Consider the following 23185-nt stretch of genomic DNA (forward strand, 5'->3'; position numbering starts at 1 on the left):
TTGGAAAAACAAATTTTCCAATTTTCACTAAAATATCCTCCACTATGCCCTGGGGTTGTGTCACTGAACGGTTCACCATGTGAATCGTCATTTTTGTGGCCTTCATCTTCTGAATTTCCAGTTTTTGATAAAATGAAAAAGGCATCAAATTAATGCTAGCCCCAGAATCGGCTAAGGCATTAGCCTTCAATTTATTACCAAACTCACACGAAAGAGTGAGGCGTCCAGGATCCCCATCTTCTCTGGTGTCTCTCCCAACACAGCTTTTGAGCTTTGTTCACTTAGAACCACCTTAGACTGCTTCTTTAATTGCTTATGAGTGTCTATCAAATCTTGCAGTAATTTCTGATGGTCGGGAATTTTTGATATGGACTCGACAAAGGGAGTATTAATCAGGATCGCCTTCACATGTTTGACAAACTGTATATGCTCCTTCTCCAGTAAACTAAGTGCAGCTCGGGATGGAAATGGAAAAGGCGGCTGATAAACCGGAATGGGTTCAAGGACTTTTTGTTCAGACAAGAGCCATGTTGTGGCCAGCGAAGTGCCACGTCGTGGCGAAGCTGTTTCAGCAACCCCTTCATTTTCGAACTTTGACTTCTTTGGTTTTGGATCGGGCTGCTGCGGTTCTTCTTCCAATGCCTCCAGGAACTCAGATATTGCTTCTTCTTCAGTATCGATGGCCATTACATGAGATTGGGTCTTTACTTCGAGATTCTTCGAGGATAACTTCCCATGAACTAGAGTGGCTAGTTGACCAACTTGAACTTCAAGGTTATGGATGGAGGCTTGCTGATTCCTTATTAAAGTTTGTTGTTCATTAATAGCAGAATCAGTGGCATCGTGTCTCTGTTCCGAAGCTTCCATAAAATTCGTCAACATGGTCTCTAGATCAAGTTTCTTCTCGGCTGGTGGCTGCTCCTTTTGATAGAAGCCTCGACCTATCTGCCTATACTTCTCTTCTTTTTGCTTCTTATACTCTTCATATGGCAGCCACTCCTTCTTTGGTTTCCTCCAGTCTTCATCAAACCTGTCCCCACTCGAGTAGCACACTTGAGCTTTTCTGTTTCCAAACTCATCTAAATTGCAGTCTTTGGTCAAGTGTGGACCACTACATCTTTCGCAACCCACTCTTATGGCATGTATTGACTGGTCCATTTGTGTTATCCTTCGATCTAAATTATTCAGCATAGCCATTACAGCTGCTATTTCTTCAGTTTGGGCCCCTCCACCGCCTTTGATTCCATCTTGCCTAGGGTTGTGGTATTCGCGAGAGTGCTTCGCGAATTCTTCAATCAGCTCCTTGACCTCCCTTGGATTTTTCTTTGTCAAAGGTCCTTGAGAGTCAAGGAGTTGTCTCATCATAATATTGACCCCATCATAGAAGATTGACATCTCTTGTTGCACATTTAGATCATGCTGAGGGCAATTTCTGAGCAAGCCCTTGTACCGCTCCCATGCTTCGTATAATGACTCCCCCGGATGTTGCTCAAAGTTGGCTATTGCCTTCTTGAGTTTGGCTATCTTGGATGGCGGAGAAAACTGATCCAGGAATTGCTCATGCATTTGAGCCCAAGTGGTAATTGTACCCGGTGGAAGTGATTTTAACCACTCCTTAGCAGCTCCTTTGAAAGTGATAGGAAGCATCCTAAGCAAGACAGTGTTTCTTTTGACATTTGGGACATTGAAGTAATCTACAATGTCGTTGACTTCATCTAGATGCTTAAAAGCATCCTCATGATCTTTCCTAAAAAATGGGATATCCTTCAGTGCAGACAATATGTGCCCCTTCAACTCGAATGTGGCAGTGGCAGGTATTGCGGGTTGGACTAAATCGGGACCCACATCTTCTCGCATCCGCTTCTTGTAAGCTCCCATGGACATCTCTTCAATTGCTGCCATCTCGTTCCTTGGCTCGTTCTCGGGTTCGCTCGTATGTTCTTCAAATTCCGGCTCGGTATCGTATTCGGACTCGGTTTGGACGGGTATATGATCCAAGTGCTCAAGATTGCTCTTGTGCCTCGAGGATGAACTTGACTCTCCTGTCTTCCTTCCCGACTTCCTTGGAAAAGCTGACTTTAATTTTTGCAGTGGAGTCTTTTTCTTGTGAATTGCAGACTCGGGATCTTCAAGTGGTGGCACCAAGGGTGTGTTTGAGCCTATGGTCATGAACTCCTGCAACTCGCTAAACTAAAAACGTAAAACTGAACTAAAATAAGAAAATACAAAAAACTGAAGTTGCAGCTTTCACGTCGTGAGTTTATAAAAGCTCACGTCGTGAATTCTGTGACAGAGACAGAAAACAATTTTTTTTGTTATATGATAATCAACTAAGCTAAGCTAATAAACCAAAATAAATAACCAATTAACCTTTTTGCAGTTTTTTATAACAAAAAGGGGTCGATTAATCTAATGCAACTAAATAAACGTGTCGTTCCCCGGCAACGGCACCAAAAACTTGATGTGCACAAAAGTACCCACTAATTTTAATATTTATAACATAACAAACTTAAACTAACTATTCACTTATAGGCAGTGTACCTAATCGGATTATTGTATAGTTTGGGTAAGTCGGGTGTCGATCACAGGGAACGGTGTTACTAATTAATCTACTTACTATTAAATTAACCTAATTATTAACAATTTTAAAAGGGGTTTTATCTGATTTTACAAGATCAGACGAACTTAGCTCAAATTCAATAAGTAAAAACACACTCTTGTCTAGTTTGAATCTGCTTCTTCCTTATGGCTAGCTAATGATTATGGATTATCAAGTTGGTTTTAATTGTATTAGTAATTTAGTTCTAACTTTACCAATAATTAACTAATTCATGTCAAACCACGTATGTTCACACACAATTACACACAGAACTAATTATGAATGTAAATATGCTATATAAGATTTGTTATATAAACGCAATTATAGTCACAGTACACGTTCTCTAGCATAGCTAAGCTTATTTACTCTAATTACTAACTAAGATTGGTCAATCCTAGCTCTGACAATTCAGTGTTCACTAAATCATTAGGTAAACAAGTTCATGCAGTTAATGGTCACTAAGCTACACATAACATGCAATCAAGCAATTAGAGAAACAAACGTAAGCATACTAGGTTATACAAATCAAACACAAGCAATTTTACCAACTAAATAAATCCATAAAAATTGAGCTATTCATAAGTTGGAAGCTTCATCTAGCTAAACAAGAGTAGCTAGATTCAACTGCTCATCATAGCAATTAACACACTAACACAATTCAAAGTGTAATAAAACATGTTCCTAATTAACTAAAATATGGACCTTTACTCTTTTTGGTGTTGAAAACCCTTTTCCAGAACCTTTCTTCCGCTCCAAATCGCCTTCTGGAACTCTTTTCTTCAGCCAAAAAGTCTTTTCTTCATAATGATCTAGAATGCTTAAATGGCCTCCAAAATCTCGCGCCACGTCGTGGCTATCTAGGCTATGTCGTGGGCTCCAAGTTATCCTTACCGGGCAAGGATTCCTCCATAACGTGATCTTTATCTTCTAGAATTCTCATGCCATGTCGTGGCTGGCTTTGCCACGTCGTTGGTTTAGTAATTTTCATGGATTTATTCATCTCTTGTGTTCCAAGTCTCCCATGTTCTACATATTGTCACTTGTGGTCCCTCTCTTCGAAAATTCTTTTAATTGACTGAAAATAACAATTTAAAGTCATAAGTACCATTATTCTAAACATATTATCAACTTATTAATAAAAATGTACTTAAATATTGCCTAAAATAGGTATAAATATGGCAATATCAGCGATGCGTCCATCTCAAGTTTGGGCATGATATTGATGTAGAGAGGGCATGTTATAGCGTACGCTTCGAGGCAGCTGAAGCCTCACGAGGCGAATTACCCGACGCATGATTTGGAGCTGGGGGATGTTGTTTTCACCCTCAAGATTTGGCGCCATTACCTATATGGGGTTCGTTGTACCATTTACACAGACCACAAGAGCCTGAGGTATCTCATGGACCAGCCAAATCTGAATATGAGGTAGCGTCGGTGGCTTCATGTGGTAAAGGATTATGATTGCGAGATCCTCTGCCACCCGGGGAAGGCCAATGTCGTGGCTGATGTGCTTAGCCGCAAGGCAGCACCGATCAGGGACGTCTGTCTGAGGATGACTATTGTGACTTCATTATTGGAGCGGATTCGGGAGGCCCAACAGGAGGACATGAAGGAGGAACATCGAAAGAGTGAGAGAATTATGGGTCAGGTTTCCTCCTTCGACTATGATAGTTGGAGATTGCTGACAAATGACGATCAATCCTGGAGCTCCGTGTTGGGGATATGATACTCCTGAAGGTGTCGCCATGGAAGGGCATCATTCGATTCAGTAAAAGAGGCAAGTTGGGCCCCAGTTATATTGGACCCTTCAGGTTATAGCCAGGGTGGGCAAGGTGCCATATAGGCTAGATCTGCCAGCCGAACTCAGTCAGATTCATAACACCTTTCACGTCTCCCACTTACGGAAATGTTTGGTGTACGATTCAGCAATGGTGCCTTTAGAGAATATTTAGGTTGATGACAGCTTGAACTACATCAAGCGGCCAATGGTAGTCCTTGACTGGAAGTCAAGGGATCTGAGGAACAAAAGGTTGGAGCTGGTAAAGGTGCAGTGGCAGCACCGCAAGGGCTCGAAATGGACCTGGGAGCCGGAGGACGAGATGAGGGAGCATTACCCCGACCTTTTTCAGGATCAAGCAGTAGACTTTGAGGACGATGGCTAGAATAAGTGGGGGAGAATTGTAACAACTGATTCCCAGTAAGCATTTAAATTAAGCGTGTAACATCCCGAAATATCAAGAGTAGAGTTGAAGGGCTAAAAGAGTAAATTGGGAAAGATAGACTCGGCGAGTCCATGGGTGGACTCGGCGAGTAGAGTCGCGACTTGGTCTCATGTTAAGTGGCCGACTCAGCGAGTCAGTGTATTGGACTCGGCGAGTAGGCGCTAAATGGAGAAAACCCTAAATCTGGAAGTTGAGCCCTATAAAAGTAACATTATGTTTCCTCCCCAGCCTCCTTGTCACCCCTTGAGTCTCAGAAACCCTAATTTCATGGAGAAACCCCATTGTTGAGTGAATTGGAGCTTGGAGAGGTGGTTGTTGAATAGATCTTGAAGAAGGAGAGGCTTGGAGCAAGGGGCTTTTCTTGGATTCGATTTCCATTGTAGTTGGGGCGTTCTTTTGAGGTAATATCTCGTCCTTGGGCTGTTACTCTTATGGATCCATCATTTTAGGGTTTGTGGGGAGCTTATCTTTTGGTGTTTTGGAGTTTAGAGGTTAGATGTGAGGTTGCTACCTCATATCTGGAATGGAGAAGGGTTGGAATGCCTGAAAGTCCCTGTGTTTGAGTGTGTAGTGAAGCTATCATGTACCAAACCTTAGCCCTAATGTGCAAAAGGCCTAGATCTCTTTGGATTCACGTAAAGTTTGCCATTTTACGTGATGGATGGGTTATAGGAGGCTAGATCTATGTTTTGGATCAATTGCATGGCCTGGAGTGCTTCTTTATGGATTCAGACCGGTGGTACTCGGCGAGTCACATGGGTGGAATCGACAAGTTTCTTGAAGATGAGCTGGAACTCGACGAGTTGGAAGAACAACTCGGCGAGTTGGATGAAGATAGCCTGGAACTCGGCGAGTTGTATGAACAACTCAGCGAGTAGGTTGAAGATAGCCTTAAACTCGGCGAGTCTGTTCTTGGAGTCGGCGAGTCTTGTCGAAGAGTCCCAATATTTTCTGGTTGAGTCAAGAATCGGCGAGTCAAGGGATGACTCGGTGAGTGGTGGGCGAGCGGACTCAGAGTTGTTGGACTCGATGAGTCTTGGGGTGACTCGACGAGTTAGGTCGCGGATTGAGGGAAGTTCTGAGCATGGGGACTCGGCGAGTCATCGGGTTGACTCGGCGAGTAGAGTAAGTCAGGGGTTGACTTTGACCTTGTCCAAAGGTTGACCAGTTGTCTTTCAGGGGTATTTTGGTAATTAAGGGTATTTATTGAGTTCAGTGCTTTGGTGTTGTTCAGTGGAGGAGTTCGTGTTGGAGTTTGGAGCAGCGGGATCTTGTCCTTTCAGCAATCAGTTTCGAGGTGAGTTATCCTCACTATATCAACAGGGTCTAAGGCACCAAGGCCGGCCCTTATCGGATTGAGATCCGGGTAGTTGTTGTTATGTTACTGCTTTGATATGTTTGCATCCTGTAAGCTGGGATGGTATATGTTAGAGACCTGATTAGGATCGGTATCTTGAGAGATAGGGAGATGCTATGCTAGTGACCTGTTAGGTCGGTATCCTGATTAGGATGATGATATGTTATGTGATATGTTTGATCTGCTTGTTGACTGTGAATTGCTATATGATTGTATGTATATGTGCACATGGTTGTTTGGACTGGAGTTGGGTTGAGGCGGGTCCTACTTTGTGCTATAGGCCAAGACACCCAGGGCGGACTGGTTGTTTCGAAGTCCCAGCGAGCGGTCCGGATAGGCTGTAGGCCCCAAGAGGGCGGACCAAACGCGCCGAGGCTCGGAGAGTGGACCAGGCAGACTGAAGGCCCGGTGTGGGCGGACCAGTCATACTGTAGACTCAAAGAGTGGACCAGGTGGATTGAAGGCCCGGTGCGGGCGGACCAATCACACTGCAGACTCGATGTATGTGTAGAGTGGACCAGGTGGATTGAAGGCCCGGTGCGGGCAGACCAATCACACTGTAGACTCGAGGTTTATGGCTAGACTCAGAGGGTGGACCAGGTGGACTGTAGGCCGGTGCGGCAGACCAGTCACACAGTAGACCCGAAGTGCATGGCTGTTCTGTGATCAGATATGTTGTGGCATGTTATCCGTGTATGGTGTATATGGTTGGTATTTTGGGGATATTTCACTAAACTTTTGGGTTTACAGTTGTGGTTTTATGTTTTTCAGGTTCTTCAGGAGACCGTGGCAAGGCGAAGGCGTGATCGTACCGCTCCTCATGATTTTGTAGTAATGTGATTCTGAGAATACGTTAAATGTTTTGTATTGAAAACCTTTTTGTAATGATTTAATGGAATCGAGCTGTTTTTGAAAAGTTTAAAATTGGTTGTATTTTTCGGTCGTTTCAAATTGGTATCAGAGCCTTGGTTTGAGTGAATTGGAGGAACATTCGTGTGACTCCAGTCTCAAATCGAGGAGAGTTTTCAAAAGAGTATTTAAAATGGTTTTCAAAATGTGTAAGGGAGGACGCGGAGGTACGATCAGCCGGAGCCAGTAAGTAACCCCAAAATACCATGCATGATTATTTGTTTTTGAGCTTTGATAGAACATCATGCTAGTGATAGGCTAGGGATATTCATGATTTCATGATAATGTTGCCTTATTTGTGATGCCTGTAGCCTAGGGTCCCTTATGGGAGATATTCAGTGTTCCTCTAGTGGTGAGGGTTGAGCGTTGTTATGCATGTTACTCTAGGGTGTTGTGGTAGTACTTCATACAAATATGGGTAGGTGTGGAAGGTAGTATGGGCCCGTACTACTGAAAGCATAGGACCCATACGCGTATCAGGGAAACCATGATCTCTAGGGTTGGGTTGAGAGAGTTGGATCCCAGGTTAGTGGGAAGAGTCTGAGATTTTGTGTGGTGTTTTTCAGTATGGATATTCCGAGGCATGATGAGAGTGGATCCGGATCACGATCAGGAGCAGGAGAGAGATTTCCGGGCGGATCGGTACCGCCCGAGGTTATCGGTCAGATGAGCACGTGCGAGTTGGATGCGAGGATTCGTGAGATCCTGCGTGATGAGATTGTTGAGTTGTTCCAGGCTGAGTTGCCGGAGCCGTTTGGGTCGATTAAGACCGCCATGGTTGAGTATTTTGATGAGCGTTATGCAGCTCTCATAGAGACGGCTGCCGCGGTGGCTACAGCGGCTGTAGCAGCGGCAGGGGGAGGAGCTAGTCGGGGTTTTCAGTATCGAGACTTCGATAATACGAAGCCTCCCACCTTCGATGGAGTTCAGGACCCGATTGTTGCTATGAGGTGGTTATCAGACGTGGAGGGGTGTTTCTTCACGTGTGCATGCCCTACTGATCAGAGGGTGAGGTGTGCTCTGAACCTGTTGAGGCTCGGGGCGAAGGATTGGTGGAGACTGACCACGGGGTCATATTCGGATGCGCAGAGGGCTGCGGTTTCATGGGATCAGTTCAGAGAGATGTTCAGCACTCGTTATGTTCCGCAAGTTGAGAGGGAGAGATTGGCTAAGGAGTTCCTTGAGCTGAAGCAGGATTCGGAGTCGGTGACTGAGATCACCAGGATGTTCACTGAGAGGGCGATGTTCTGCCCAGAGTTCGCTTCAGAGCAGGCTCAGATGTCTCGATATCTGAGCATGCTCAAGAGGGACATCAGACAGTTTGTGTCTACGCAGAGGTGCAAGACCTTGTTGGAGTTGCCGGAGGCCGCTAGGCGGCGTGAGTTAGAGATTGAGTTGCAGTTGCGTGAGCTGAGGCAGGCTCCGGTGCAGTCGCAACCGGCGCGGAAACGGTCCAAGACCGTTGATGTTAGAGTGGGGGATCTGAGCAGCCACACTTGTGGGAAGTGTGGGAGGGGTCACACCGGAGTTTGTAGGTCCGGTGGTGCATGCCGCAAGTGCGGAAAGGAGGGGCACTATGCGACGGGTTGTCGGCAGTCAGCGCCGGTTCGGGATTTGAGGATTTGTTATCATTGTCATCAGGTTGGACATTTGAGGTTCAGCTGTCCACAGCTAGCTGCGGGACCGGTGCAGGCTCCAGCACCGGCCACTTTGAGGATCACAGGTGGAGGTCAGGGTGGAGCGGAGCCCCCAAGGGCTCAGGGTCGTGCTTATCAGCTTGTGGCAGAGGAGGTCAGAGCAGTGCCGGATGCAGCTGCGGGTGTGTTTCTTTCTTGATATCTTGTTATCTTGTGATTATTATGATGTATTGTTTATGTGCTAGTATTTTGTTTGGTTTTCGATGTGGCATTCGTCGTTTTCAGGGTTGCGGTTTGGTTATGGGTTATCGTTTTGGGAATTTCGTTGGTCATCATCCATGAGAGTTATTAGTGGGAGCCTGGCATTGGTTTGAAGGTCGGGTAGCATCTGCTTTCTAAGGAATGGTTAGATGCAGATTGAGTTTCTTTCAAGCGGGATAATCAGTGTTGATGTGGGATCTTGTTAAGGTTGTTTATGCTTGTGGGAAGCAGTCCGCGTGTAAGTCTTTTCTTTGTGCAGAGTTGTTCTGGGAGGTCGGTGATGGCGACCGGTGGTTGTTAATTAGTGCTACAAGTGGGGGAGAATTGGAGAGTTCTCCAGGAGATCGATGAGTATTTGAGGGTGCTTAGCTGTTGGGATTCAGCAGTGTTCCATCAGCTCAGAGTATAGGCTGATAGGAGCAAGTGTCGGGCATGCGGGGCGGGATACAGACCTAGGGCATTTGATTGTGGAGGGCCTGGGAGTAGGCCGGGATCGAGCATCTGCGATTGAGACAGAGTTCAGAACCCTTAAAGGGCTAGAACAGTGCGCATAGGAGGATTTCCGAGAGTGATAGCTCGGAATGGTGAGTGCTAGTGGAGCGGTCCGGATAGACTGAAGGCCGGTAGGCGTACCAGTCAGGCCGAAGGCTCGGAGAACGGTCCGGCCTAACTGAAGGCACTAAGGGAGGTCCAGATTGGCTGAAGGTTCTGAGAGTGATCCAGATTGGCTGAAGGCCTGGTGAGGCGGTCCAGTCATGCTGAAGACTCTGCAGGTATTGTTAGTCCGGTTCAGGAGATGGATTGAGTATGTTGCAATGTGTTAGCATCAGGAGGTCTGGCCCTGGGTATTGATCTTGATTTGTGGAGGTGGTGCATGGACTCGAGAGTCCTTGCGAGCAGATTTAGAGCATGTGTGTTGGATGGATAAAGGGGTGGTGCAGCGTTGAGTGAGCACCGTGGCACTTGTCGGAGTGACAATGTGGCCAAGTGGATTCCTTGGTAAGGAAAAGAGAGAGGTGTGTAACTCTGAGAGGGAGTGCAAGTTCACGGAAGTGAAAGCGGCAGAACAGAGTTATGGTTGGAGTAATTTGAGTATGGTTATCGATCAGCATGTTTGCGGCAGTGGAATAGAAGCTCATCCGGTTTAGGATGTCTGCTGAGGTCGCGGAGGGAATTCTGCTGGTGTAGAGCCAAGAGGCTCGGAAGGGATGCAGGGAGAGAGTCTTGGGCTCTCAGTGTGATTCTCATCAGGGTATTGGGTATGTATTAGTGGTTCATCCTGGGGATGTTTGAGGATATCATCAGTATATCGGGTTTTCCCAACCTAAGGGTGCTAGAGATAGTTCATCATGTGTATGTGATTGCACGAGGAGAACTCGTGGGAGTTGCTCTGAGATTGAAGAATGGGCCTTTCCGTCATCATGGAATGGATAGAGTGGGATTCGGATCGGGGATCCGATGGTTCATGGTTTTCTAGCCCATATTGGTCGAGTGATTCTTGAGATTTGGAGCAGTGATGCATCATGGGTAATTCCCGGTTGTTGAGTGTGATTATCAGAGGGTACAGCCGGTACCCGGCTCGAGACAGTGGTCAGGACACCGTAAGGAAAGAGAAAACAAGTTTCTGGTTCTATGGATGTGTTTTGAGAAACCTGGTTGGATTAATGCCAGGTGTATTTCTAAGACTTGTATTGTCGTAGGCTTCGAGGACGAAGCCTAATTTAAGTGGGGGAGAATTGTAACATCCCGAAATATCAAGAGTAGAGTTGAAGGGCTAAAAGAGTAAATTAGGAAAGATAGACTCGGCGAGTCCATGGGTGGACTCGGCGAGTAGAGTCGCGACTTAGTCGCGTGTTAAGTGGCTGACTCGGCGAGTCAGTGTATTGGACTCGGCGAGTAGGTGCTGAATGGAGAAAACCCTAAATCCGGAAGTTGAGCCCTATATAAGGAACATTATGTTTCCACCCCAGCCTCCTTATCACCCCTTGAGTCTCAGAAACCCTAATTTCATGGAGAAACCCCATTGTTGAGTGAATTGGAGCTTGGAGAGGTGGTTGTTGAAGAGATCTTGAAGAATGAGAGGCTTGGAGCAAGGGGCTTTGCTTGGATTCGAGTTCCATTGCAGTAGGGGCGTTCTTTTGAGGTAATATCTCGTCTTTGGGCTGTTACTCTTATGGATGCATCATTTTAGGGTTTGTGGGGAGCTTATCTTTTGGTGTTTTGGAGTTTAGAGGTTAGATCTGAGGTTGCTACCTCAGATCTGGAATGGAGAAGGGTTGGAATGCCTGAAAGTCCCTGTGTTTAAGTGTGTACTGAAGCTATCATGTCCCAAACCTTAGCCCTAATGTGCAAAAGGCCTAGATCTCTTTGGATTCACGTAAAGTTTGCCACTTTACGTGATGGATGGGTTATAGGAGGCTAGATCTATGTTTTGGATCAATTGCATGGCCTGGAGTGCTTCTTTATGGATTCAGACCGATGGTACTCGGCGAGTCACATGGGTGGACTCGACGAGTTTCTTGAAGATGAGCTGGAACTCGATGAGTTGGAAGAACAACTCGGCGAGTTGGATGAAGATGGCCTGGAACTCGGTGAGTTGTATGAACAACTCGGCGAGTAGGTTGAAGATAGCCTTAGACTCGGTGAGTCTGTTCTTGGACTCGGCGAGTCTTGTCAAAGAGTCCCAATATTTTCTGGTTGAGTCAAGAATCGGCGAGTCAAGGGATGACTCGGTGAGTGGTGGGCGAGTGGACTCATATTTGTTGGACTCGACGAGTTTCGGGGTGACTCGGCGAGTTAGGTCGCGGATTGAGGGAAGTTCTGAGTATGGGGACTCGGCAAGTCATCGGGTTGACTCGGCGAGTAGAGTAAGTCAGGGGTTGACTTTGACCTTGTCCAAAGGTTGACCAGTTGTCTTTGAGGGGTATTTTGGTAATTAAGGGTATTTATTGAGTTCAGTGCTTTGGTGTTGTTCAGTGGAGGAGTTCGTGTCGGAGTTTGGAGAAGCGGGATCTTGTCCTTTCAGTAATCAGTTTCGAGGTGAGTTATCGTCACTATATCAACAGGGTCTAAGGCACCAAGGCCGGCCCTTATCGGATTGAGATCTGGGTAGTTGTTGTTATGTTACTGCTTTGATATATTTGCATCTTGTGAGCTGGGATGGTATATGTTAGAGACCTGATTGAGATCGGTATCTTGAGAGATAGGGAGATGCTACGCTAGTGACCTGTTAGGTCGATATCCTGATTAGGATGATGATATATTATGTGATCTGTTTGATCTGCTTGTTGACTGTGAATTGCTATATGATTGTATGTATATGTGCACATGGTTGTTTGGACTGGAGTTGGGTTGAGGCAGGTCCAGCTTTGTGCTGTAGGCCAAGATACCCAGGGCGGACCGGTTGTTTCGAAGGCCCAGCGAGTGGTCCGGATAGGCTGTAGGCCCCAAGAGTGCGGACCAGACGCGCCGAGGCTCGGAGAGTGGACCAGGCAGACTGAAGGCCCGGTGTGGGCGGACCAGTCACACTGTAGACTCAGAGAGTGGACCAGGTGGATTGAAGGCCCGGTGCGGGCAGACCAATCACACTGCAGACTCGATGTATGTGTAGAGTGGACCAGGTGGATTGAAGGCCCAGTGCGGGCGGACCAATCACACTGTAGACTTGAGGTTTATGGCTAGACTCAGAGGATGGACCAGGTGGACTGTAGGCCGGTGCGGCGGACCAGTCACACAATAGACCCAAAGTGCATGGCTGTTCTGTGATCAGATATGTTGTGGCATGTTATGCGTGTATGGTGTATATGGTTGGTATTTTGGGGATATCTCACTATGCTTTCAGGCTTACAGTTGTGGTTTTATGTTTTTCAGGTTCTTCAGGAGACTGTGGCAAGGCGAAGGCGTGATCGTACGGCTCCTCATGATTTTGTAGTAATGTGATTCTGGGAATTCGTTAAATGTTTTGTATTGAAAACCTTTTTGTAAAGATTTAATGGAATCGAGCTGTTTTTGAAAAGTTTAAAATTGGTTGTATTTTTCGGTCGTTACAAAGTGATTTTGTATTTTCTCTGGGACTCGATGAGTTGGTGGCCTAACTCGTCGAGTACGGTCGTGATTTGCGGCTATTTTAAGTGACCTACTTGATGAGTTTGAAATATGACTCGACGAGTAGGTGTTGTTTGAGGGAAACCCTATTTCTGAGGGTTTTCACCCTATTTAAACGACTTAACTCAGCCTCCCTCGTCCCTATGTCTCCCAAGAAGCTGTATACCAAAATCCTAACCGCTTTTGTGTGATCTAAGGCCATTTTGGTGCTTTTGGGTGGTTTGTGAAGCTTGAAAGGAAGGAATAAGCTTGGGAATTCGAGTTGGGGCTTGTAGATCCTGAAATCTTATTCCATCTTCAGCTCAAACAAGGTAAATGCCCCCTGTTTTGGTCTTCCATTTGGTTGTTCATCTTTAGGGCTTAGACTTTGGGTGCATTTAGGGTTTCCAAGCCATTTTCGGACTTGTGAAGTGATTCATGGGTTTCTACTTTCAGATCTCAGTTATTGGAGGGGTCTCATGGAATAAAGGTGCCAAATCTATGGCCATGAGAGCCCCATGCACATTGTACATCACCTTTTATGGATTTTAAGCCAAAAACCCCATGCATGTGCACCAAGTTTGGAACTTTACGTATAAAATGGACCTTAGGAGGCCAGATCTATGGTTTTGATGTGTTAAGACCCATTTAAATTGGCTGTATAGTAAGGGTCAAGCAGGGACTCGTCGAGTTGTTCTTGGAACTCGGCGAGTCAGTGTGTATTAACCACCAAATCCTTTCTAGGGATGGACCAGTTGTTTTGAAAGGAAGTACCGTAGATGCTTAGACACGCAAGGGGACCTGGGAATCATGGGACTCAGTGAGTGTATGAACAGACTCGGCGAGTCCAAGGCAATCTCCCAACCGTTTAAGATGGATTCGACGAAGGGGAAGGAGCCAGCGGTGTAGCAATGCATCAAACATACACATGGTTTCCACTTTGGGTTTCTGGGATTCTACTATGATTTTTCATTACTTTTGATGTTATGGTTTTGAGACATGACACTATGGTTTTATATATTGACATAATTTTAACAATGTCTTGTTAAGTTATTTTATAAACCACTTGATTAAAAATGAAATTTTTAGCCTTGATTTTTGGGATGTTACACAAGCCCAATTGGTAAGTAAACACGAAATTGGAAAATTCTGTGTGTGCACACGTCTTGGAGATGAAGTCACACAAGTTGGGAATGTTGGGTGTCATTGTCTCAAGAAAGTTGGCTGTTGACTTGGTTCTTCAATCACTTCCCGAATGTTATAGTGAGTTCATTAGAGAGTACTATATGATGGACCATGACGTGACCCTCACTGATCTTACCTATTTGCTTATTGTTGCTGAATCGGTAATGATTTGGCGCACTATCAAGCAAATTTGTTGGGAAGATCAACCTCCTAAACTTCCATGGACATCGACAATGGAAACATTGGAAGTCTAGAAAAAGTCTTCTCTTCCCAATGGAAAGGAATCGGCCAAGGTCAAACCGTTTGACTGGATGGTAAATAGAAAGGCTGAATTTGAGATTGTCCCATGTACTATTCCAAAAGAGTCTAATTGTTTCTACTGCCAAGAGAAAGGGCATTGGATACGAAGTTGCCATATGTACCTGGAAGATCGCAAGGATGGGAGAGCCAGGATGTATGACTCTGCTTCACGTAAATTCACTATCTAACTCTATTAAGTTCCTATTTTTAGATTATTAATACATGATGTGATAATATTGCATTTTGATGTTTTGTAGGATCGAAGAAAAAAAGGAAGCTTAAAAGGAAGAGTGAGCTTAGTCTGATCACGAAGAAATAGATTTCGATCGCATGGTTTGAAGATCGGATTTTTGAGCTACTACTTAGAAGAGTTACGATAGATTTGTTAGAAATATTTGGTAACATAGTTTTCATTTGATATTAAATTGTAAGGACAAGTTGTTTCCGCAATTTTTTAAATGAAATAAATTTTATTTTTCTGTTATTTATATTTCCTTGCAATGGCATTTGTGAAAATTGAAGTTTATATGTTTCTATTGTTAGCAATATTTAAAAGGATGTGATTCCTAGTTATGTTATTTGTTGTAGTGTAAGAAATTTACCAAATAAGGAATGATTCTCATCAACCAAGTTTCAATTGGAAAGAAACTTGGAATCATGCAACTGGTATTGTATGATGAATGAGAACCTTCTTATTATGGAAATTAAGACTAATTTGTTCTCTACATAAGTATGTGAGTCAAGTGAAGGACTAGGAGAGATCTAGTACACATTGTTGCACATTGGTCAAGTGCACCACAAATAACGATAAGAATATTCGTCATGATTTACTATAAGTTTAGACAATATGGTTATGCTTACAAGATTACGTATAATTCTAATACCTTGAAAAGTTTCAATGTATAACAGAACGAATAAGAAGAATCAATTAGGAAGAAAGATAAAAGCTTCTACAATCTGAAAAAGAAGGGAGAGTACTTAAGTATCATGTTTTATGATCATCTTAGTGATTATGAAACTATATCACAATTGATCCTTTAAGAACACCTTAGTACATTGGTATGGCTAAGAAGAGGAATCGGAAATTGTTGAAATGGTTAAATCGATAGTTGAATCTTACTTCGTTCGAAAATCAAGTCTGTTGAGAGAAAAACTTGGAGACACACTTGAACAAACGTTAGAACAAGTATATTGCGGAATAGTTAATCTCAAAGAATCTAAAAGCTCAACAATAATATAGTTAGATAGTTAGAGAGTTAGTTGCGGAAAGTAAAGAAATATAAATGACAACAATTGTTATATCAAGAAAACACTTAAGCTGATTCATAACAAGGAATGCAATCACTCCGAGTTAATAAGGAAGATCAAACTTAGTGATTAAGTCTTAAAGACTTGCTCCGGAGAGAGGTTATAATTAGATATGTTTCAGTAACAATTTAGAGTAAGAAGAGCAGAAAGATAGAGAGAATGAAGAAGATAACTTGGAGAAATATATTCAGAATAATTCACAAGTCATCAGTGATCAAGTGATGATAGTATTTAATACAAGAGAATAAGTCTTTATTTATAGAGACTCTGAACTATTTTAGACTACAACTCTATAAGCAGCCGTGCAAGGCATACTGAATAATAGAGTGTATTACATAAAAACATGTAAAGTAATCTAGATAAGTAGGCTGAGGTAGCAAAAGATGAACTGCGGTTGCTAAAGAAGAATTGAGTCTGGGTGCTGAATTGGCTGCGGGTGCTGAACCGTTGCGGTAGGGAGATAGTTGCGGTAGCTGAGTTCAAGAGGGTCACTTTTATGATTCAACAATTTCCCCCTAAGTGACCTCTTTAACTCTAGTTCAGTTATCAAGTTTGAGGAACGTGATCAGAATCCACCAGAACTTCCTGACATTTTCCAGCCAAGTGATTCTTCTAGAAATTTCAAAATTTGACTTCTGTAGTAGTATGCTTCGATCTTTCAACTGCGGTCTTGCAGATGTCAAGTTGTTTCTTGGGCAGGCGGTGCATAGCATTCATCAGAATGAAGTATTTGACGTTGCCGATCTTCCGTTTGAATATGATTCCAAGTTCAGGGAAGTTCGTTGCGCCTAGTGATCTTTCTTCGAAGCCTTTGGTAGGCATTGGCACAGGTTCAAGTGGTGGGAGATCAAACTTTTTGATGATGGTGGGGTAGATATCCTCATCTATCTTGGCAAAGTCACAGACTGTATCCCTCCAAAAAGACTTGGCTTTTTCAAGCGCTATTTGCATCTTGGGGTGCTTTTCTGCCTTGTTCTGGAACTCCCTGGCAATAAGAATGATTTATTCCGGATTCATGGTGGGGAACTCTGCCTGGGTGCGGATGTAATCATGCTCCCTTCTGGTGAGAGTATACTGAACGAAATCAGCCTTCATAAACTTGCGCATTTTGTAGTTCTTGACTGCGGATGGTCTATCTTTAGACCAAATGTTCTCAATGGAGGAGCCATGCTTAGCAAAAAAACAGTTAAGTCTTTCAAACTCCATTGGTAGACATTTGTGATCAGGGAGGCTGCAGTCAAATGACTTAAATACTGCAAAAGTATTTGGCATTGGGAGAGATTGGAATATCCTAATATCCATCAGAGGGGGTTCAGCATATGTGAGATGTGGAGTGTAGTCTTCATCCAGTAGCCTGCGAAGCGGATTGACCCATGAGTTTATCAAAGACTCATCTATCATAGTGTCATATCCGCATTCTCTCCAGATAAGTTCAGCAAGCTTGGCCGCCTTCCAATCATGCTTTCTCTAGGCTGTAGCAGGGGACTCTGTGGAGCTTGCTGATGACATGTTTTCCTCAAGGTTTTTGAGGTGAAGGGGAGTCTCAAGATTTTTGGGATCATCTTTTGGTGGTGAAGTAGGAGGAGATGGAGTAAGTTGTGTTGGTTGCGGTGAGGGCTGCGGTGTTGGAATTTTTATAGTGGAGATAGGGGGACTCTGATGGATAGACTTATCAGAGTGGTGGACTTGTTCTTCTTCTTCTTCACTTCCCCCTCTTGAGGAATGGAACGGAGGTGCTTCCTCAAGCCATTGCTTAAGTCCATCCACCTTGGCACTGACTTCTTGAAATTGAGATTTTATGGTCCCGACCAATTGGGAAGTGTTGGGAGTGGTGGAGTTGAAGAGCAGCTTGTGTATGTCTTTAGTAAGCTGGAGGATCTCAGGACCATGGAAATTGGATGTAAGGGATTTCTGCAGGCGGTTGATGGTTGCATGAAGAACAGAGATAGTGGACTCATAAGTAGTATGAGTCTCATCTATCACTTTCTGAGATTGTTTAGCATGATCCACAATGGCCGCTTGAAGATCCTGTTTGATGGCGATTACCTCAGAAATGAGGCGTTCCATAACAGCCATGAAGTCCTTATGGTCGGCCCTGCGGTTGTTGTCGAGGGACCGGATCCCCATTTCTGCCTTTAAAGAGATGCGCTCAGCAGCCATACGCTCTCTTGTCTCCAATCATTCAATTCGCTCAATTAATGACTGCGGTCCTGGAGCGTCTTCTGATGGAGGTTGAGTAGGTTTAACCGCAACCAAAATTTGAACTACTTTGGCCTAAAGACTCATAAACTCTTTCTGGGTGACAACATCCTTCTTCTTCTTCTTCTTCTTCTTCTTCTGTTGTTTAGGCTTGGAAGTTGAATGTTGAGAACCACTAGACTCCTCTTCTTCTTCAAACATCATTAGGTCGTCATCTGAAGGATTAGGCTTGTTGACCTCTTGGATATCGTCATCATCAAGACTGAAGGTAGGGGCTGAGCTGAGTTCAATTACAGGCTCTTCGTCTTGAGATGGGTTGACTAAAGGAGATGGAACAGGAGTTGGTGTAGGAGGAACTATGGAGGTACCTGCGGCTACGCCTGAAGCTTGAGCTGTCAATATAGTTTCTGCCATTTGATCCATCCAGTTTTGCACCTTTTGGATTATAGCTACGGTATGGGCATTGCTGATGGCATTTGCCCAATACTTGGCCACGGACAGGATCTCCTGTTCTTTGAGTTGCTGTTGTTTGACATGTTGCTCCTTGCGGGCTTGGAAGGCCCTTCGAAAGGCAACATATTTCTTGATTTCGACATCAGTAGTTGGTTGATACCGATTCCAAGAATCACTTGAGTTATCGCCATCAATTCTTTGGTTACGCACCAAGGTGTCCCTTGGGCTCACGGATCCTTTCACATGTGTGCTCACCGTGCCTAAACCACCTGAAAAGGATGGAAGCGGAGTAGGATTTCCTGGGCTTCCTTGGTCTCCTTGACCTGTGGTCAAGTCTGGCCTCGGCCCAGTTCTGGCATGGGCGAAAGAAGTGCCCTACGGATGGATTGGTGTTTGAAGTGTTTGGGATATGTTCAAAAGGATGGAGTCTAACTCCTCAGATGAAAAGAAATGTAGTCGGGAAGCCCTGGAGACCTTAGGGCGAAGTCCAGATTTATCTGCTTGAGATATAACTGGGGGGCTGTCTCCACGTTCAGATGATGATAATGATGAAATAATCTCACATGATGAGTTTGTGTGGTATTCGATTGTGGTATCAAATGGATGTGCGGCCATCCCAAGGACTACCGGAGCCTTTTGAGAGGCTTCAGTATCGGTTCGGTCACGCATATGGCTAGAGGGTTCGGTTGTTTTTCTTTTCTTGAGGATAGATATTGGTTGTCTATCTTCCTCAAAGTCACTGCTCGATATACTAGTGGGTTTTGTTTTGCGTTTCATTGAGGGTGCGGTTTGTTTTAGAGCAGATTTCTTAGGTGTGCTATGTTTCTTCTTGGATGCCACCGTTTTTCTCCTTTGAGAAATATTAGACTGTGTAATAGTAGAGGGGACCACGGTACCCTCAAGGATAAGGGCTGCGGATGAAAGAGGCGGTAGAAGGGTACGGGGCAATACCCTCCGTAGCCTCTATGTGGTATGAGACATTAGCAGTCTCAAGACCAAGTAAAGTAAGAATGTGGGTGGGAAGCCTGCGGATAGGTCCAAATAAAGTTTGACCAGAAGAGGGATTGTACCTTTTTAGATCCTTAGTGACAAAGAAATTGATGTCACTGCCCATGTCAAGACCAGTATCCGCATGTAAGTCCGAGATGCATAGTGATCAGAATCGAGCAAATATGAGCTCTGTTGGGTTCTCTCTTGGGTGTTCTTTGGGGATATATTGAAGGAAATCGTCCCAAAGGATCTGGCCATAGTTGACATCGTGGCCGGTGTAGATGCTCCATACCAATTCCAGTAGCTTCAAACCCATGTTGTTAATGCCTTCGGTTCTGCCGGATAAGCAGTGAATGACGAAGTGGCACACAAACTGCCAAACCGCAGGCAGTTGGTTCTTCTTAAACTCACCAATCCCTCGGATTGGTTTCTGATACCCCATCTGGTAGAGTGCGGTGGTGATGTCAGATAATGATGGTGTGAAAATCTTGATGGAGGGGTGAATCAGAAGATTAATGGCAGTCAAGAACTTCTCTTTTGTTAAGATGACCAAAGAATCATTGATAAGGTTGAGATGCACTTCTTGAGGGTTCTCCAATGGGCGATATGCAAAAAACGCACATTTGAAGAGTGTGGAAATGGGGACGACGTCTGTAAAAGCATCAAATGGACCAAACAGGATATGGTTCTTGAGAAACTGGATCATGATCTTGGTTGGGGCATTGTAGGACTGGTGATCTTCAAAAACTGCTCTGAAATTGCTTGAAGCAATGGTTGGTGAGTTGGAACTCGTTGGATTTGCAGAACCTGAAGCCTTGGACTCTTTCTTAGAGGCACCTGATTTTGCCATTGTGAGAGAAAAGAAACTGAGTTCTTGAGAGTTATGAAGGTTCTGAGAGTTGAGAGAGAACAATCGATAATTAGAGAGCGTAAAGGATTATTGGGGAAGAAGACGGGTTTATAAAGGGGGTGAAAAAGTTTTAACCCTAGGTAAAATAAGAGAATAGGGTAAGAAGTCGAATGGAGTTTTGGGTGGAATCAATGAGTTTGTGGATTAAATCTCAGCCATACAAAAGTAATGACAGTTTTAAAGGGATATTGGGAGATTTCCAAAAGAGGTTAGCATTTAATGTATGATCAGACACATGTCAATACATCAGATAATCGTGGGGGTAAGGAGAGAGAAAGTTGGAACTGATGGGATGTGGGAGGGAGAGAAAAAGGAAAAATTAAGGATGAGTTTATTGAAAATTGTTCTTTTTGTCATCATCCCAAAAATACGTCTAATACGAATATTATTCAGAAAGAGAAAGTGACAGTTTCTAAAGGGAATGTTTTATTTATTTAATGAAGGATCATTAAATAGCACAAAAGATTAGAGAGTTGATGAAATAGTTGGAGAATTATCAAGATGGTTGAGGATGGAAACGTCACTGCAGGTGAGAATCATCATCGCGGATGAACAACGGAAAGACTGTAGTGAGGAACTGAGAGGGAAACACTTGTACAAAAATTAATAATAACAAGCCATTAGGACCCATGAGAGATACGTATGACATATGGTTGCGGTACCTAGACTGCGGTACCAAAACCATCTATCATATGTACTTCTCAGTTAGAACCGCAATGGAGACCAAAGATGGTATGCGGTAGCTAACACTTCAGAAAGAATTGCGGGTCTGGATTCATCATTCCCATCATTTGTAAGAATGCGTTGAGTTTTGTAGAGTCAAGTGCTTTTGTAAAGACATCAACAATCTCTTCATGAGTAGGAACAAAGATGAGTTCAATATTACCTTTCAGAATATGATCTTTGATGAAATGATACCGTAACTCAATCTGTTTTGCTTTGGAGTGCTGAATGGGATTGTGAGAGATAGCTATTGCACTTTTAGAGTCATAGTAAATTGGTATCCGCAACATTCTGTACCTGTAGTCAAGTATTTGTGTCTTCATCCAAAGGACTTGGGAACAACAGCTGGCTGCGGCCCCGTATTCTGCTTCGGCGGTAGACAAAGATACACAAGTTTGTTTTCTTGAAGACCACCTGACAAGCATTCGTCCTAAGAATTGGCATCCACCAGATGTACTTTTTCGATCAAGCTTGCATCCGGCATGATCAACATCTGTGAAGGCTTGTAGGCTGAAGTCATTGCCTGCGGGATACCACAGACCAAGAGATTTGCTTCCTTTCAGGTACCGAACGATTTGTTTGGCTGCAGTCATGTGCGACACTTTTGGATCAGCCTGGTACCTTGCACACACACCCGTTGCGAAGACAATGTCAGGTCTGCTTTCGGTGAGGTACATCAGCGAACCAATGATACCTCTATAAGTCTTGTGATCCACTGATTCACTAGAGGGATCAACAGAGATCTTATAACCGAAGGCCATAGGAACCTTAGCAGAAGAACATTTGTCCATTGAGTATTTCTTTAGAAGTTCAACGGTGTATTTCTCTAGGTGAATGAATATGCCTTGCTTTACTTGTTCTCTTAAAGACCTAGAAAGAAGTTAATCTCTCTATTCATGCTCATTTTGAACTTGTTGGTCATCAACTTAATAAATTCATCTACCATGCCTTGATCAGTCGAACCGAAGATGATGTCATCCACATATATTTGTACCATCATAAGATGATCACCATTTGCTTTTCTGAATATTGTGGGATCAATCACTCCTCTCTTGTACCCGGAAGAGACGAGGAATTCAGAAAGTGTCTCATACCAAGCTCTTGGGGCTTGCTTCAGATCGTAGACCGCTTTTTCAAGCTTGTAGCAGTGGTCTGGGAATTCAACATTTTCAAATCCTGGAGGTTGCTGAAGATAAACCTCTTCTTTTAGTTCCCCATTGAGAAAAGCACTTTTAACATCCATCTGGTGTACCTTAACGTTTTGTGGGCTTCGTATGCTAGAAAGATCCGGATGGCTTCCATGCGTGCTACCGGAGCATACGTTTCATCGTAGTCAATGCCTTCCAATTGACTATATCCTTTGGCAACAAGCCTTGCCTTGTTTCTGATTACCGCACCAGATTCATCCAGCTTGTTTTTGAACACCCATCGAGTGCCAACAATGGAGTGACCACGTCGCTTCGGAACGAGCTGCCATACTTTGTTTCTTTGAAATTCTTCAAGCTCTTCTTGCATTGCGGCTATCCAGTCTGGTTTAAGCAGTGCTTCTTTGATCGTTCTGGGCTCTACAGAAGACATAAATGTTGCATAATGGCAGTGATCAGATAAGTCATTGGAAGACCGAGTCTGGATACCTGCGGATGGGTTGCCGATGATTTGATCTGGTGGGTGGTCTTTCGTCCATACATGAAGATGTGGCAGCAGATGATCAGTACCTGCGGTAGAAGGAATATCTTGCATATCATAGGAATCTGCGGTTGGAGATGGCAGTTCCCCCTGGATTTGAGAACATCCTGCTGAATCATCTTGATCTATTGGAACATAATTTTCTTGAGTAGTTGGGAGAGGTTCCCCCTGGAGTGCGGATGGGAGTTCTTCTGGAACCTGAGAAGGTTTCCCCTGGACTACAGATGGGAGAGTGACAATCCTTGGATCAGTTCTGGTGTCAATATTCTCCATCAGTTCATCATCCAAATTCGAAGATGCGTTTGATGGTAATGCTTCTTTGCGGGCAAGAAATTGAACAACATCAGGTACTGGAACCTCAAT

At 44.1% G+C, this 23185-nt stretch overlaps 1 non-coding gene across 1 annotated transcript; it reads left to right on the forward strand.

Moving 5' to 3' along the window:
- The first annotated feature begins 1411 nt into the window (after positions 1-1411).
- Positions 1412-1518, forward strand: LOC111895796 (small nucleolar RNA R71). Its single transcript, XR_002851689.1, has one exon. It is a non-coding gene; the product is annotated as a small nucleolar RNA R71 (small nucleolar RNA).
- Positions 1519-23185: the final 21667 nt, after the last annotated feature.

The sequence above is a fragment of the Lactuca sativa genome, chromosome 9, assembly GCF_002870075.4.
Source record: "Lactuca sativa cultivar Salinas chromosome 9, Lsat_Salinas_v11, whole genome shotgun sequence".
Lineage (NCBI taxonomy): Eukaryota > Viridiplantae > Streptophyta > Magnoliopsida > Asterales > Asteraceae > Lactuca > Lactuca sativa.